Source organism: Oryzias melastigma, linkage group LG10 (assembly GCF_002922805.2).
Source record: "Oryzias melastigma strain HK-1 linkage group LG10, ASM292280v2, whole genome shotgun sequence".
Taxonomy (NCBI): Eukaryota; Metazoa; Chordata; class Actinopteri; order Beloniformes; family Adrianichthyidae; genus Oryzias; species Oryzias melastigma.
This window is the reverse complement of record NC_050521.1, coordinates 22696657-22702420: the sequence shown is the minus strand read 5'-3', so window position 1 is coordinate 22702420 and position 5764 is coordinate 22696657.

The following is a 5764-nucleotide window of genomic DNA, read 5'->3' as shown; positions in this document are numbered from 1 at the left end:
ATATATATATATATATATATATATATATATATATAAACATTTTCTCTAAATGTAAAATTGTTTTTACTTTTTACTAAAGCTCATTTCACTACCTTTCAAAATAAAAGACTTCCTGTGCCAAACAGGATCGTCCTAGTGTACTCCTGCAAAAGGATTTAAACAACGCAAGAAAATAAAAATGCCTTATAAGTACATCCCATAAATTAATTGAGCATTCAGAAAAGATCTGACCTTTAACTAAAGTTTGGAGAGGGCATATTGCAAAGGAGGCCTCTTGAGTTAGCAAGGAAGTAAAAACATTTATTGTTCATCTTATTTCTAGACACACCTCAGCCATAACATTATAAACTTAAATAATCTAAATTAAATTAATGCTAATTACTTTTAGAAAGTTCTATTAATTTCAGGCCTCAGCTTGTAGACTCACCAAATTTATTTTTTCATTTTTAGCCAAACTCTGAAAAACTGTGAAGTTTTGATTAAAAAAAATAAAAAAAAGTTAATGAGACAGACAATAATGTGTATTAATCCAGATGATTAATCTGTCAATGCTCAATACGATTCACTGCAGGCAGATTTGTTGTTTCTTTGATAGTTCTTCTTCTTGACATCTAGAATAACCTGATTTTTATTTCTCCTAAAAACAGATTTTTCTGTTTAGATGAAAAAAAATTCTAAATGAGTTTCCGAAAATATAGTTTATGGTGGAGAGTAAAGTCTGCTTCATAACATTTTGTCTGTTTTGTTTTGTTTTTAAATTAACCGAGAAGTTAAAAAGCTGAATTTTTTTGAGTCCGTTAACACTGGAACTACTGTGGCAGTCTTTTCAAAATTTGCAATGTCATAAATTGGTTAAAAAAATATCATAAACACCAATAGAACCCTTAATTTCCTGAATGTGTGGATATGTTATCCTAACGTTATCAATTCAATTCCAAACTACAAAACAGATCTGAGCATTACTACCTCAAATGACCATACAAGTCAAGTTGACTTAATACTTTATACAGGGGGGGTTATATTTCACTATTTACTGCATTTTACACTCTTACTGTCTTGTTTTATTAAGCTCTGAAATCTTGTTATAGCTTTTTTTTAAACTTCAAAAATGAGAAGTAGAAAAGTACAGAGGTTACTATGAGGAAAAGGGCTAATGAGATAAATATGTAATTAAATACATTTACTTTAAGTCCCTGCATTCAAAAATGCTTAATAAAGAAGAAAAACATATATAAGTTGCACTTATGGGAGATTTTTTTTAACAAAATATGGGAACAGGATATTCCCTCTTGAAAAGTATTTAGCTCCATGAAACAATGGAGGAATTGAATAAGTGTCTTGTAAATTAGGGCAACATATGAACAACTATATAGATGACCATAAAGAACAGAATAAAAAGTCAATAAATCAGTTGAATTCTTCATCCTTTGTGTCACTTTAGAACAATTTCGATGAGGCCGGCGATTCTTCCTCTAATGTTGCTGTCAATCGCAAATACTGTTACACCGCCCTCTAGTGGTCACTATTTATTTTTCAAATTGGATCTAAGTCACACCAGTCCAGATTCCTCCCCTACCTCACCGGCTTCTCCCTACTCCTACAAATGAAAAGATTTTTTCAGATTTGGACATTACCGCCCCTTCATGACATCATCAATAGTCGCCGGTCATCTACGTTAGCATGTAGCTTCCTGCGCTCAAAAATGACAAAATATCAGATTTTCAAACTTGAAAGAGTCACGCTAAAATCCAACTTATTCTCTGAAAAATACAGTAATCAAATGTGTTTTTGTAGATCGTTTCCAAATTATACACAAACAATGTCACTCTAGTAGTTGTGGAGAATTATTAAGCGCTGTAGATTTTAAATCTGAGGAGAAAGCAGTTAAAACCCAAGCATGAGAAAACCCCGGGCGTCTGGTCCCTGAAGTTCCTGGCTGGCAGAGAACAGACAAACCGCGCTGCTCTCCGTTTACAGCTGCTCCACGCTTCCCCTCCAGGATCCTCAGTGAGACTCGCCTGCATCGATGCAGGACGGAGCCTCCTACAAGCCCAGCTCGGTGTGTACAACCCCCCCTCTGTACACAAAGAACCAACCGCCCGTGAAATGGATCAAAATAATTGTTTTCTTTCCCATCACATGAAAAATAAATGTACCTTTGCTTTTCCCACATCACTGTTTGGTTTGTACAGAAGTTTAGATTTGTCTTTCATGTAAAAAAAGCCAGAATTTGATGCAACTATGCAACACATTTTGTGCACGTGTCATCCCTGAATGTCTAACCAAATGTTTTGAGGGTTTTGTTAGGATCTAAATGTCTTTTTTTACTAGAAGCTGGTGGTTTGTTGATGTTTTCCTTCATTTTTCTTGTATAAAAATAAAATTGTGGTTGCTCAAAATCTGTGGATTCTCCTGAAAAACATCTTTAAGACAAATATTTCAATAAGAACGTGTGTATTTTCCTCTTTTATCAGTAATTAGCCGCCCACTAAAGTGTGTTCTCGGGTTGGATGGAGATCATTTTACCTTCAAGGAAGGACGGGTTGAACTTTATTTCCTCTTTCTTTAACTTAATAAGAACCGCACAGAAAACAATCTGAAAAGTTTCCTGTTTTTACATGCAGCAAACTAGTAGGAGGATGACAATTTAGTAATCATCTGCTCTCCACCCACAGGGTAATAAATTTAAGCTTTCAGGAACTGGATTTCAACACCACCATTAAAAGGACCAAAAATCGCTTCTGAGTAGGAGTTTCTCTGAAAGTCTCAGGGGACGATAAAAGATGTAGAGAAAGCACCGTTTAGTCACTCTAGCTCTGAGGAGATGTAACTTAGACATTTCTCCATTTAAGGATAGGGAAAAGTGCAAGACTTGATGTAATGTTTGCAATCTTTCAATAAGAAAAAAAGTCTAAAATAATGGAAGAGCAGCCAGATCCTATTTCCTAACAACCAAAACTAAAAAATGCTGTCCAAAAACTCTAATTCCCAGAAGCCACCCCTTCACATTTATTATCCTTGAAAAGCCCTAATGTCCTTGCAGATACCAAAAGGAGTTAATCTGGTAGTATGCAGTGGTTGGGATATATTCAGGTTTAAAAATGAAATCTACAAAGAACAAATTGGTAGTCAGGAGGATTATTTCTATTATTATCACCATTCAGTTGTCTGGTGACAACATTTAAAAGAAAAAAAAACATGTTAGTGATCATCGTTTTAGTTTGATAAAGACTCTAGAAAGAGTTCCAAACAATCCAGAGCCCATTGTTATTATTTCAGATAATCCAGAAGACATTTTTTCCTATATTCATTGCTCTACTGTGGACCGGCAGACTGACGAGGGTGATTTACCCTCCATAAGGATAGGCTCCAGCATTCCCACGACCCCGAACAGGAATGAAGCCGGTTTAGACTATAGAGGGATATTTTTTCTTCAAAAAATAAATAATTCTGCTTCAAGACAAATCCCAGGATCAGCACCTTAAAAATAAGAATAAATAATAATAATTTGCATGAAAAAAATGTGTTGAGAGAGCAGCTGAACAATGAAAAAAGACAACAAAACAAACAAACATCAACCTTAAAAAGATATTAACCTTATAGACAAAGCATAAAAACAGATTTTTTTACATGAAATACAAGAAAAAAACTGTCTTGATTTGTTCAGGCAAAACAGATTGAGTAAAGTTATCATGTTTAAACATGTAATGTTCCAAAATTATGCACAGTAATAAATAAGGGTTATTTTGTCTATACTTTCAGTTATATTGAGTATTTAAAATAAGGAATCTGCATTTATTGATGTTTGCTATCTGAAGTATTTTTTTTCTTTTTAATTTTTGTTATGAGGGAAAGAAAATAAAGGAATTAATGGTATTAATAGTTATGTAAAAATGGGAAGAAATAAAATACTTAATTTTTTTCTGTTCGTTTTGAGGAGAAAAATACATTTTAATCAATTATTAATAATTAAATAAAATTGTAATAAAGTTGAGGAGCTAAATAAAAGAAGGACCAGAGCAAGATTAATGTTAGTATTTAATAAAAAATAGCAAAAAAAAAGCCAGAACCTTCTTTGGTTTCTAGACGTTTGTTTCCATCTGGGATTGTTTCCAACTTACAACTTTAGCTTTTATTTTTTTGTTTGTTTTTTTCATATGGACCGTATTGGACGGATGAAATGCTGTTTTCTTGATTCATCGGCTCGTGGTACCACCTTTGGAAATACCGCCTTCACCTCCTACCAGGTGAACTGGGCTTATTTAGGGGGGAAACGCAGAGGATGTTTCGATTTGGTTTGGTCCGTTTTATTACTGGAAAAAGTTTCCAAAAACTTTTGCAGTTACTCCCGCTGCTTTTTGCACAATTTACATCACTTTTCGAGACATTTTCTAATCTGTTGGCAACAATTTTATTCCAAATTTGCTTTCAGTGACGTATAATTGTCTTAAATTAAAATTTATTTAACATCTAAGGTGTTTTGGAGCCAAACTGAAAGTATTTTATATCCAAGTCAATAGTAAAATGCTCCCTGCCTCTAGTGGACATTTGAAGGAACTGCAGCTTCCAGATTTGATTCCGAGGAGCAGAACTTCCCCCTTTAGTGAAGCACATCAACACTTGGTTGCAGGAGGACCATACTTGGAGTTTCTACCAAAACAACTAATAACAATATCGTCTCTTCTGCAGTTTTTCCTTAAAAAAAAAGAAAAAGACCACATTCATGAATACATTTACTTCTGTTTTGCTTGGAACATCTTCAGGCTTTTGCCTCCAAACCAACCTAATCTGGATTCCTCGAATAGATGAAATGTTGCGGGATGAAAGTGTGTTCTGTGAGAACAAACCAACATAGCTGTTGATATGGAACGGAGGTACAGACTGCAGTCTGAACCCTCCCCTCAGAGACCTGCAGTCAAGGTTATTCTCCGGGTTTGTTTAGACAAACTCCAGCATCACACGCTCATGAATTCCCAGTCAGTTCCTCCTAATGCTTCTCATCTCTCTGGGAAAAAGAACGAATCTGCTTTCAGTTGGAGATGTTTGTTTGGAGAGCAGTAAATCAGACTCTTATTTGTCTGTCTCGTCCCGTTTGGGGGAGGCGATGCGAGGCACCGGAACATTCTCCTTCATGTTATCGTTGGTTTCACAGGCGTATTTTTCATCACATCCCTGCTGAATTGTGAAGCTTTCTAATAGCTGCAGTTCTGCCGAATACAAATCGTGTCAGACCTCTCAAGGCTGAGGAGTTACACCATCCGTTTAATTAGAATCTGTTGTCATTCATGCTATTTTAATCTCAAAAATAAATCAAATAGAGTCAGAGCTCAAATCCGACAAAGTTTTAGCTCATTCTCCTGACAACATAAAGAGAAAATGTACAATTATGGATAATATCCCAAATATATTAACATTATTCATCATATTTTTACATTTTGTATCTAAATATCTAAAAAGTAACAGTTTAAGGTGGTCAGATGCTCATCAATCAAATCGTAAAATAAAAGCAAAATACAAAATTGAGCCTAAAACCATCAACAGAAGCCAACCTGGATCAATTAAATCCACAGAATTCCAGAGTTAAACTCCCACTCTGATCATCTTTTGATCTATTTTCCAGAACGTTCTCAATTGTATTTTTATTATCATTATGCCGTTTTCAGCTAAAATTAAATATAATAAAATAATAAAAAACTGTCATTTTCTGGGACATAGTTTCTGCAGAGCAGCGATAGCTCATTAGAAATTCACCTCTGAGTTGTGG